Genomic DNA, 13,404 nt, shown 5'->3' on the forward strand with positions numbered 1-13,404 from the left:
GGCAATGCATGCCTCATATTCTGCTTCATTGTTCGAGACTTTGAACCGGAGCTTGAATGCTAAGGGGATACGAGAATCGTCAGGCGCTATCAGCAACACTCCTATCCCATACCCGTACTGGTTTGACGCTCCGTCAAAGTACATCATCCAAGTTTCATCTTCGACGTGCAGAATGGCTTCATCTGGGAACAGGTACTCAACCGCCTCATCCCCTTCAACCGGGTGGTCGGCAAGGAACTCCACTATCGCTCTTCCTTTTACTGACTTGCGTGTCACATACTTTAGATCAAATTCAGAAAGCAGCAGCAACCAACGAGCTAGCCTACCCGTAAGTGCCGGTTTCTCGAAAAGATATTTGATGGGATCCAAGCGTGAAACCAACATTACAGAGTGAGCTAACAGGTAGTGCCGCAGTTTCCTGGTAGCCCATACCAAGGCTAAACAAGCCTTCTCCAATGGTGTGCAGCGGGTCTCGTAATCTAGCATCTTCTTGCTTAGATAGTAGATGGCCCTTTCCACTTTGTCCTCTGACTCTTGTGCGAGCATGTAGCCCATGGTAGTCTCAGTTACTGACAGGTACAATATCAACGATCTCCCTGGCTCTGGTGGTGACAACACGGGCGGGTTCTATAAATATTCCTTGATCTGTTCAAAAGCCGCTTGACATCGGCCGTCCCATTGGAATTTCTTTCCTTTCTTCAGGAGACCAAAAAGTGGTTCACAAGTCAAGGTTAATTTTGAAATAAACCGTCTTATGAATTGCACTTTACCTAGAAAGCCTTGCACCTCCTTTTCAGTCCTTGGTGGTGGCATTTCCAAGATGGCCTTGATTTTGGAAGGGTCGACTTCGATGCCCCTTTGTGTAATCAGAAACCCCAGCATTTTTCCCGCTGTAACACCGAACGTACACTTCTGAGGATTTAGCCGCAACCGAAATTCTCTAATCCTTTGGAAAAACTTTCGCAAGGCGGTGTAGTGGCCTTCTCTTTCTTTGGACTTGACAATCATGTCATCCACATGCACCTCAACCTCTTTGTGGATCATATCATGCAATATTGTGGTCGCAGCCCGTTGATATGTGGCTCCAGCATTCTTCAACCCAAACGGCATCACTCTGTAACAGTATGTCCCCCACGGGGTGGTGAAAGCAGTCTTCTCCCGGTCTTCGGGTGCCATCACTATCTGATTGTATCCTGAGAAACCATCGATAAACGAGAGCAAAGCATGCCCCGCTGTGAAATCAACCAACTCATCAATATGTGGCAAGGGAAAGTCGTCCTTCGGACTAGCTCTATTCAAATCCCTGAAATCCACGCATACTCGGATCTTGCCATCCTTCTTCGGCACTGGAACAATGTTAGCCAACCAAGTCGGGTATTCGGATACCAACAGGAAGCCTGCATCGATTTGCTTGGTGACCTCTTCTTTAATTTTGATGGCCCAGTCCGGACGAATCCTTCTGAGCTTCTGTTTGATCGGTTGGGCCTTGGGGTTGAGAGGGATCCGGTGCTGTACAATCTCAGGATCGATTCCAGGCATGTCTTCGTAGGACCACGCGAAAACGTCTTTGAAATCTTTTAATAAAGCGACTAAGCGCTCGCGTTCCTCCGAAGACAACGTGGACCCGATCTGGACCAACTGCGGGTCCTTCTCAGTACCAACATTCACAGTAGTGATTTCATCCATTAAGGGTTTAACAAATCTTTCCTACTCTTGATCAATTAATCGTTGCAAAATCGGAGGAATTTCTTCCTCGTCATTTTCATCAAAATTTTGAAAATCCTAATTTAAGCAATAAATCAAAGGCACAGAAAAATACTCAGAAACCACATCCACATCATTCTCATTAAATACTTCCAAGCCGTCCAATTCTTCTGTTACAACAGACTCAAAAGAGAAAGAAAATGACAACCTAGACAGGACTGTGGCATCCGGGTTATCACCCCAGGAATACCGGACTCAGACTCAGTTGAGCTGGAACCTGATTCCGACTCACAAGATTCGGTGGAATCAGATTCCGGCTCACTACCTGACCCGGTGCTGCTTGATAAAAATCCCTCTTCATATTGCCAGACGAGAGAGGGTGCGATGGATGCATCCAAAATAGTTTATGGTAGGCCCCCGATCATGCATACCGGGAAGCTGTCCCCCAAGCACTTCTGTTCGATCAGAGGATCTGAAAGTAGACATGCCAGCGCTACCCCCATTTCGTTTTCAGCGTCCTCGGACGGCACTTCCTTGCTCTGTTCAGCCTCAGCCGATAAATCTGCTTGCTCTTCGGCGATGTCATTCTCAGGTAACTGCAGGTCAAAGAAAATCTCAAACCCCGGTACGCGCTTCCTCTCCGCGTTCAGCCACGGCTCTGGGAAGCCACAGAACGGAAAGTCCTCCCCCTCCCGGACGAAGCGTCCGTTCAGGGTACCCTGAATGGGCCGGTGCATTAAGTCAAAGGGCTTCCCTATCTGTTTCGCTCTGGCTCTTCCGGCCATTTCCTTTCCTTTCCTTATCCAGTCCTCTTTGGTGGGTAGATAACCCAATCCAAAGGTATGGGGGTTGTGTGGCACTTCGGCCAATGCTGCGACGCCCTTCCAGCCGCTCTTCCCCAATCCCATACCGGGGATGTGTTGGAGCTTGTTCATAAGGTAGACTGCTTGAGCACTAACATATACTCCTTCATTAGCTGTCATGATGTCCTGTACAACCCGAGCCTCAGCCAAGGTAAAACCTGATATGAACACATCTTCCATACCGTGCTCGATTTCTAGAACAGACGTAGATACCTCCAGCGGTGGATGAATTGATGAATTTCCAAAAACAATGGCTACTCCCTTCCCATAGGGGTATTTCACCATTTGATGTAGGGTGGAGGAGACCGTCTTTACCTGATGCAGCCACGGCCGCCCCAAAAGCAGGTTAAACGTTACAGGAACCTCCAAGACATGGAAATCTATCTCATGCTATCCTGGCCCAACCTTTGTTTGAATCTTAACTATTCCCATTACTTCCCGGCTCGTGTTATCATACACCCGGATCACCTGGGCCGTTGGCACAAAATCCGCGATTTTCAAACCGATTGCGTAGGTTGTCCTTGCCGGACAGACGTTGATGGCGGACCCTGTGTCGACAAGCACCACGGGTATCCATTTATCTCTGCACTTCACGGAGATGTAGAGTGGCTTGTTATGGTTCGCACCCTCGGGTGGTAGTTCTTTGTCAGAAAAGGTCAGCATCGGGGTAGCTCCTCCCGAAAAGGCTAGGCCCACTAGCTGTTCGGGCGTGGTGTCTATAGAAAGCTTGGCTTTGTCCATGGCTGAAAGGACAGCCTGCCTATGTACTCGAGAAGCCATAAGCAGCCCCCAGATGGAGATGTCTGCTTGTATCTTCTTCAATTGTCTCAATACGGCCTCATCCTCGAGTTGCTTTTCCTTTTGCTTTTCTGCCTCCTTATCTTTTCCAGACGCCTCTGGTTGATCTAGGTGTGGAGGCTTGAAATACCGTCCACTCCTAGTCATGTGATCGACTTCGCCGATATACCAGGTATCATCTGGTTGGTTACTCCCCCAATCTTCGTCTGTGTGGGCAAGACATAGATCATCGTCTTCCCACCACATTCCATCTGCAGCCGACAGGCACCTATTCGGTTCTGGCGTGACTGTTCTCATACTCGCAGTACCTCCTATCACTATGCTCGCGGCATTTTCCATTTCTGTGTTTATAGCAATCTCAGTCCCCACATGGGCTTTTGCCTTCCTGATTCTCTCGGAATCTTCGAATCTTTCCTGTCCCGACTGTGTCAATGTAGCTAACTGTTCAATAATCCCCGTACTCGAAATGCTCTAATCCCGAGCAAAATTCTCGACACCGGTGCTCTCCGGCGATGCACTCTGTTCTCCAACCCTTCCGGCTGTTACTGATATTCTTGCCCCTGCCGGGCCTTGTTGTGGCTGAAACTCCTCCACCACATCTGGTTGATCGTCTAACCATCTCGTAGCCTCTGTTGATTCCTCATAATCGAACCAGTTGACGGCTAAGTCCTCTGGATCTTGGTTACTGTAAAACTGGAGCTTGGCAAGGTCCTCTTTCACAGCCGTTACATCATCCGTTCCCTGTCCCGGACTGTCCCCTTGGATCACACACAGCTCCCACTCTGTTGGTAGTTCCATATCTGGCCTGTCCTGGCCTATTGACAAAATGTAGTCACTCGGACTATAAGCATTCCCAACACCACTCGTAGATTCCGCAGACTCTGGCTCAACAACCCCCTTCTCCTTTGGAGTCTTCTCTCTCATGTTCTCAATAGTCACCACCGTTGGCTTAGGTTGAGTTAGGGAGATGTCCATTATGCACAAATCGGTGCAATCGGGAAGGAACACTTCCAGCGTAGGCAGGTGGGAAGGGGTGATATAGATGCTAGGATCATAAGGCACGACCCCAGCTTGGATGAAGTTGACTCTTTTGGGTGGTGGAGTTTGGTTATGTGTGGGGAGAGGGTTTGTAGTAACGTTGGGTTTCTCGGGAGGCAAAATCACCCCGTTATCGATGAGATCTTGAATCTCATGACGCAATCGGAAGCACAGGTCGGTGTCATGACCGTGCTATTGGTGAAATGCACAATATTTGGCTGGGTTGTGGGCAGCGGGGAGTCTTTCTGGTAAGGGCCGCGGCTCTAGGGGCTTCAGATGCCCTTTTCTGATTAAGACCCCCAAGGCTTTGGACAGGGGCATATAAAGTGGAGCGAAGGTTCTGGTGTTTTTGGGTGGGTATTTGACTGTTTGTGGGTTGCTTCCGGACGCACCGGAGAATGGTGCGGCTGTCTTAGTTCTTGAGGGAGGGTTGGTGGTGACCATACTTACTTCGGAGGTCCTGGTAGTTGTAGCGCCACTCGGGCCTGCATTAGTGTTACGATTGAAAGTTCTGCGGGGCTGCTCCCGGTTATTATCAATCAATCCTTGCTTTAAGGCATCCTCAATCTGCACCCCCATTTCATGTAGATCAGAGAAGGTAGGGAAGGGGAGTACAATCATCTTCTGCATTAACTTCGGCTGAAGATTGCGCACAATCATCCGAATCTGGTCTTTGTCTGTGGGCCTTAAGGTCATCATCGAAGCCTTAGCCCGCCATCTGGTTACGAATTCTGAGAAGCTCTCTTTGGGTTCTTGCCTCGTTGTCTCGAGATCCCGGGTTGTAATCTCGATTTGTGTATTGTATGAGTACTGCAAGATGAAGGCCTCAGCCATCTTGTCCCAACTTCTCTTGACGTCATCCTTCCATTTGGCATACCATATGGCCGCTACACCCGACAGGGTTCGGCCAAATAGAGACAGCTTCTGCAGTCTAGTGAGGCCCATTGGCCTTAGGATGTCTGAAAACAATCTTAGGTGCACCATGGGGTCTCCAGACCCATCAAATCGATCAATGTGCGGCATCTTGAATCTGTCAGGCAGCGTCACGGCTGCGTCGGTATACCCATCTTCGATGTCAGGGATGGTCTTGACTCCCTGGGATCTTTTGAACATCTTTTCCAACTTACCCAATTTTGAGGCTGTGGGGTCCATTTCGAACTCAAAAGGAGAATCCGGTATATTGACAGGCGTGGGTGCCTTGGATAGTTGTGGCGGAATCGGGGGCGGAGCTGGCCCCGTTGGAAGGTCGGTATCCTCTTGGACATTCCGGGCATTCGGTGTTTCTTCGGGTATCGGAACCCTTGGTGGGGGAGGAACTTGTTGTGAAGCAGATGCTTCGGTTTGCTGCTGTAACCTCACGATTAACTCAGCCTGTTCATTCATAACCGTGGCCTGCTGCTTGGCAAACTCTGCCTGCCGGACAGCATCCTATTGCATCACTTTCATGCTTTCTTGGAGTTGGCGCACCATCTCCCCTAGACTAGCCATACTGCTTTGTTCTGACTGAATTATCGGTATATGTTCCCTCTCCGTGGGTGAAACAGAATCCTGATCCCTACTGTACATAGGTGGGGTAGATAAAGCCCTCTGTACTGACTGTTGAATTGATGCCCTTTGCCTAGCTGTCCTCCGTCTAGTAACCGGGGGTAGAGAGTAGTACACTGGTTGTCCGTCTATCAGATCCTCAGATCGATGGAGCCGACGACCTCTAATCCAGAGTGCTTGGGGAATATCTACTGGGTTGGAAGCAATGGTGCTAAACTACCTAGCAAAAAGATAAATAAAGCAGTAAATAAACAAATAATCGGACAGCATAACGGCGTAAAATAAACACATATAAGGCACAGTTGGGTATTCATAATACACAGTTGGTAAGCCGAATACACTGTTCCTCGATACTGATCACTGTTCCCCAGAATCACTGTTCCCAAAAATTGAACCTGATACCCGCAGATAACTAATTCTCAAAACACTGAACTGGTGCCCGCAGGCCTGATGCCCAAACTCGCAAACTGATACATGCACCCTGTAGAGACACACTCTAACAACACATAACAGATAATTGAGAGCCAAAACACCCCTATGGAGGGGTAAGGTTTCCCTGTCCTATTTTGTCAGGAGCTAGGGTTTCACTACACACGCAGCGATTTTTCAAACAACCTAACATCGGGTAAGCAACCTGTCCTAGCTCGGAATGGTCACTATGGATTTCGATATGCACTAGGTTGAATGGTCGAAAAGGATGCCCCGGTAAAACCGGAGTTTGTGTTCCCATACTGTCAGAGCCCATAACCGGTCAGCCTTATGGTCATGCCTTGACAAGACAAGCCTCCGGCAAACCGTTCAAGAATGGCAGATGGCAAACACGGTGTCCTAGGCGCACCAATGCAAATGCAATGCAAAGAAACACATAAGTGTAGTCAAAAACAGATATCATGAGTTCGAGTCAAGTTCTCTAAATCCCCAGCGGAGTCGCCAGAAACTGTAACACGTCCGCGGGGGACCTCGCTACAGTTCGGACTCGATTTGTGTCACGGTTCTTAATCTGAACCAAAGAGTCCAAATCCGGCAAATCGTTTTAAGAAAACAGATTTTTAGAAAAGAAGTGCCAAACATGGACTGCTTTGCCAGATACAGAGTCGCCACCTAAATATTTTTTATGGGGGAATTTAGGAAACCCTGACTCGGTGCCAAAGGCCACGTGTCCGTCATTGCCAAAGTTGCCTCGGCTCGGGAACTTGGGTACGATCGGGGAAGGTCAGCTATGAGCACCCCCTCTCGCCCGGTCTGAAGACCGGCCTCTACTAACCGTGATATCTGTTTTTGAAAACGTTATGTGTTCTTATTCCAATTATTAGCCTAGAATTACTATGTTATGCGCACAGCACACAAGTATAGACTAGATTGCCTAATTTGGGAATAAATATTGCATATCCGTTTGTCTTGAAAAATACTTTGGAATTTGCTACTCACAAGTAGGCTAAAATACGGATTTCAACGAGTTTTTCCAACTCAGACAATCCAACCTTCACCCACAGGCATTCAAACAGTTTATCACATAAACATCTAGCCACATGGTAAGCATGCTGTCATGATAGCATTCACACGCATGCGAGATGCTAAAGCATAAATACTTACATCGTACTTCGTGCCAAAACAATAAACTAGTTAGCCAGCATGCATGGTCCTAGTTCATGTCAAATTGCCTAATGCAACACATACAGGATGCAATCAGAGTAGGCTCGACTAACCTAAGCATGGCATGTGAAATGCAGTCAATTGATGCACGTATTCAATTTGGAATTGAAGTACAAATGCAGTTAGCGTGATGTACCGAGCCTGATGCATGCAATACAAGATGCATGAATGCACGCATACATAGCATAAGGTATGCTAATTTTAAATATGCCCTAGTCTACTATCATAAGCAGGTAAATAAAAGGGAAGAAAGACGTGGGGTTGGAAGACATACACACACTCACGCACACTTATTACACAATTGCCCTCGCTCGGAGGGTCCGAATAATAAACACATTAATTATTACAGAATTTCTAATTAACTAACAAAATGAATGCAAAAAAAAGAAAGGTGGCCACAGCCCCCCGCCTCGGGATGCGCGAATGATGCATGCTCGAACCCGTCTCGCCCGGAAAGTCCGTACCATACCATTGATGCCTCTGTTTTCACTGCTTTGCTTCTCTGAAAAATGCCAAAGTTCTGAGACAGGTTCCTTGCATGCTGCAGAATACCATCGGCTGGAGGAAATGCCCACCGGCAATATATAATTTCCATCGGCTGCCGATGGAGTTATCGGCCATTCACCCATTACCGGTCGGCACTGAATTCTACCGGTCGGCAGAAACTTCCTGCAGAAGACAATTTTGACAGCAACAGAGGACAGACTGTATATGGCATGGGATTTCAGGCACATGTGAGCATGGTCATGTTCCCCATCATGCATTGAACTCAGGGAAGCATGGCCCTCGATCCTCGAGCCATCAATTGTGCATGATAGCCTAAGAGATCAAGCTTGCCATTTGATGTAAAAATGCATGCAACACACAAATGAGGACCGAGACCCTATCATGTTCGAGTCAAGGGCCCCGGTGACCGAGAGTTGAGACGCATTACATCACTTATAGTATGAATGCTCCTTAACCCTCACACTTGGTTTGACACCCCAAACCAAGTAATGCAATGCATGTTATGCAAACATGACTCAAAGATACAACATGAGATTAAGATGCAAGGCATGCCAAATGCCATGCAACTACCATGGTAAGTATGCAATGCTAGGCATGCAAGATGCAAATGCAATGTAAACGTGAGCGATTTAAGCAATAGGATCATCATGTTACAACTCCTAATGAAGCAATCATGCAACAAACATGAAACAAGCATGCATTGGTGGACTTAAACCATAAAGGGGCAGACCTCAATCCACCCCAAAACAGTGGCCAAAAGTGCCCAAAATGATGGACAAACACTCATGCCAACATGCAAGCCAATGGACCTAAGGCTAAGGCACAAAAAGGGGCACTTTACTTCTACCAATATGACCATTCATGGCATGAATTAGACAAGTGAAAACAGAATTTTAACATGCAAAAATGGACTTCAAAACCCACTAATATGGCAGCTTAAGTGGCTCCAATGAGATGCATGCACCAAAACTCATTTCTAGGCATAAAAGGGTACACCCTCAAAGCATGAAAGAGGTCACATATGCAAGCATACAAACATGATTTATGGACTGAAATACGATCCTAAATGATGCCAAATCGTGAGGATGGTCTAAGCTACGCATGCTAGAGGCCAACATACTCAAGGCTTACAAGCCAAAACACAAAGAGAGGACACCAAACATGGCAAGCATGACTAAAATAGATGGCCAACAGGTCTTAAACATGGTAAATTAATGCTAATATCTTCATGAAATTAAGCTAATACATGCAAGAATCATGACCTAAACACAAGATGCATTTCTAGGCCAAATAGAGGAATGCAAAGCAAGTATGTTAAGCATGCAAAAGGGCACAAATCCGACCAAAAACAGAGATGACATGTGACCTAAAAACACCAAAAAAAACTCTGAAATAGGGCCAAAATCGATCAAGCATGCATGTTGCCCCTTTAAGCCAAAAGACAAGAAAATGAGGCAATGAAGGGAGAGGGGTGTCCCTCCCCTATACAAGACTTCAAACCACCTTCCTCACCACTGAAAATCTGTTGGTTTTCATTGGTGAGAAGACCAAGACACTCAAGCAAACAAAGCCTCACAAAGGAAGCACCAAAAAGGCCAAATAAGGCCTAAGAGGGTGAGTTCGAACTCAAACCACAAAACACCCTTAATTAAAGTTCTTAAGCATGAAAATATAAGCTTTTTTTATGTTATGCACAAAGCTTAAATCAGCAAGCAAGATAGGTAAAAGACTAGTGCAAGTTTGGGGAAACTAAAGCAAAGTGATTACCCTTGAAGATCCTTTGAAGAACAATTGGTCCAGCCCTCTTCTTTTGATCAAAATCAGTCCAAAAGCTCAAGAATCAACCCTCAGAGCCTCTCAATCTCGGAGCAAGGTGTAATGGTGTGTGTATTAGTGCAAAAGTAAGGTCAAATGCACTTTTGGGCTATCAAACACACACTAAAGGAGGAGAGAGAGGGAAATATAGAGAGATTATGTATCTATATGTATAAGCTCTGGTTTTTTCCTTTAAACTTGCTAACCTAGAACATGGAGGAGAGCCCTCCTCTTATAGAAGTCCCTCTTGCAAAGCTTACTCAACAAGCTTGCTTAGAGGGAAATCCCTCCATACACGTGTATGGAGGGAAACAGAGTGGGTGCCAGCTATCACAGCTGGCACAAAATATCTACATAAAGTAGATGAACAGTAGTCGGCTGCTCAAAATTGCCGTTTTGACAAAAATGAGTGCCGACCGACAACAAAGAATGCCGACCGGCAATATACATTGCCGATGGCAACAAAACACCAGCCGGTGGCCTACGGCCATGGCCGGTGAGGTGTGGGGATGCCTCACAAGGCATTCTTTCCCCCTCCAAGGAAAAACACAAGTGTTTGGTGCAAAACCAGACACTAAACGGTCGAGTTCGGATATCCTGAGGCAAGGCGCGTAGCCGAGACCTCCGGGAACTCCAAACGAACACAAACATGGATGATCACCGGGTGTTCAAACGGTGACGTCCAAGTCTTGAGGGCGGTCAAAAATGGAGTGTCTACAACCCCCTATTTGTACATGTGTAGAAGGAATGTTTTCGGATTTGAGGATCAAACACTTGGCATGGTTATAAAGTGGTGATGAGTTGTAGTGCCTTTAATTGTTTCTTTAGTTGAGCTCTTTGATTTGTAATGGACGACGCTCTCTTATTTATTAGAAGCCTTAGGGCATTTCTTTTGTTTGTATGTAAAAAATGTCATTATTGTATCATGAGAGGGAACATGTATATTTAATTATTCATCATTTTCATCAAAGGATGAATTGACATTTGTAAATGTATTTAACTAATGAATATTGGTAATGTTATCCGAGTAATAAAATACGAGGCGTGACAAATCAAGCCTTTCCAACATATATCTGAAAGATTCAAGACAAATCGGAGCCTACGAGGAGAAGGGTGTTGGGGATACCGCTGCGACCTTTGCCACCGCCTCTAGAGAAAACAAGGTAGTTCTCGATGGAGATTGGTAGTAGTGAAGCCCTAACAACAAATCTCGATCGAGACAGAGCTCTAAAGCCATATGGTTAAACCTTTCGAGTTCAGGAACAAAGGGCGTATTAGAGAAAATCCAGAACATCGTTGTCATTCTGGACAACTACTTCACCGCCAACCTTGACCCGGCACCACGACGACGATTTCAAACATCAGTGATTTCAACCTTGGTTATAGCTTCTCAAATGAACTTGGATCTGAGATGCCAAGTGTTAATCTTTCTTAGATTTGAGACACCATTCGCGAACTTAGATCTAAGTTTTTAGTTGCAAAAGAGAGAGAAAGTGGGAAGAGAGAGGTAAAGGACGCAGACGAACCAATAGAGGTCATCGACGAGGAGAGTGGCAGTGTAAAAGATAGCGAAAGCGTCCATGATAGAGAGAGAATGATAGTGGGTTTGTAGGGAAGAGAAAGAGACAAATAGAGAAGGGAAGAGAAGAGAAAGAGAACGGTGGTATTGGAATGAAGAGAGAGAGAAGAGAGAGTTTTGATTCGATTTCACTCTATAGTATATATATATACATAGATAGTTTGATCATTTTACATGAGTTTATTCTTATGAACAATGTTTTTTGAAAGCGTAAACCTTTGGACAAAAAACATTTATAATTGAATTTATAGATCAAGTACCTTTTTTAAATTGTTTTCAAAACTAAATCAAACGTAACGATATTACCAATTGTTCTTATACCCAAATTCCATGCATAGTGCATTGTTATTAACAATTAGCCAATTGGATATTGCCAAGTGAGAAGTGATAACGGAATGAAGCAATGCCCGTATTCTCTGTTTTATCTCTGCCTCAAATCAATTGAACAAGAAATGATAATTCCACTGCAACTCCTTCCTCCTCAAACACAAACCCAAACCCAAACCCTAGCCCTTCTCCCCTCACTCAACCCTTCCCCAAAACCCCATCCCAAAACCCTCCTCAACTGCCTCACTCCTCTCCAAACTCCCTCTGTACTCACTCCCCACTTCACCTTCACTACCACCGCCGCCGCCACCGATCCGCTGTAGCCAACCTCCGAATCTGGCCTCCGCTTCCGTGAGAAGCTCATCTACCTCCAAACCCTCAAAGTCAATCCCTCCAAAGCCCTCCACAAGAACCCTAATTTCTGATCAGCCCCACTCGACTCCCTCAAATCAGTCGAGAAATGCCTCTCCTCCATGGGCATCGACTGCTCTGCCTTGGGCCGCATCTTCGACATGTACCCCCAGCTCCTCACCTGCGATCCCTACTCCGATCTCTACCCTGTTTTCGACTTCCTATTGAACCACGTCAATATCCCTTTCCCCGATATCCAAATATTGATCATTTGCTGCCCCAGACTCTTAATTTACAGTGTAGATCACCAATTGAGACCCACATTACATTTCCTAGAAAATTTGGGGTTTGTGGGGAAACACGCATTAACTTGCCAGACCACACTGTTGTTGGTTTCAAGCGTCAAAAACACGCTTATGCCTCAGCTGAATTACTTGCAAGATTTGGGTTTTTCGTATAAGGAGGTGTTAATGATGGTGTTTAGGTCACCGGGGTTGTTGACGTTTAGTATTTCCAATAATTTTGGGCCGAAAGTGGAGTATTTCTTGAAAGAGATTAATGGGGATTTGGCAAAGCTAAAGAGGTTTCCGTAGTATTTTTCGTTTAGTTTGGAGGGGAAGATATAGCCTCGACACCAGCTCTTGGTGGAGAATGGGTTGTCTCTTTCGCTCCCGCAGATGTTGAAGGTCAGTGATGGGGAGTTCAATGCGCAGTTGATTGAGATGCAATTGCGATTAGTTGATGAGAGACAATCATTGGAATGATCTAAATAAGTGTACTTTTTTACTTTTTATGAAATATGGGTTGGGTTTGGGTTGGTTTTGAAGTGATGTGTTAGAGAGGTGATGTGACTTAAATAAGATGATACTACTTAAATAGGATAGTGACTTTTTGACCTTTTGTCTTTTTCAAGACATGCCAAAATTGGCCTAAGTTTCCTTGCAAGTTGCAACTTATATTATGTATTCTTTGCTTCGATAGTGAAAGTTCACAACTTATATGTGTTTGATGGTCAAATGTACATTTTTTGTCAAATATAGCATCTTTAGGCCATCTCCAACGGTTCATCAAACCTTGCATCAAATTTGAAATTTGGTGAAAAAGTCACTTTTTGGAGCTCCAATGGTTTCAGCAAATTGGTATCAAAATGAGAATGGAACAAAAAATTCATCAAAGTGAGAACAGGCTTCAGATTTCATTATTTTACTATGCATGACCGTTAGG

The 13,404-nt window shown here is 45.6% G+C and overlaps 1 pseudogene; it reads left to right on the forward strand.

Moving 5' to 3' along the window:
• Positions 1-12,944, forward strand: part of LOC145802500 (transcription termination factor MTEF1, chloroplastic pseudogene) — a 77,852-nt pseudogene extending 64,908 nt beyond the window's left edge.
• The last annotated feature ends 460 nt before the right edge of the window (positions 12,945-13,404 follow it).

This window comes from Camellia sinensis, chromosome 11 (assembly GCF_055761805.1).
Source record: "Camellia sinensis isolate YWXY chromosome 11, ASM5576180v1, whole genome shotgun sequence".
NCBI lineage: Eukaryota > Viridiplantae > Streptophyta > Magnoliopsida > Ericales > Theaceae > Camellia > Camellia sinensis.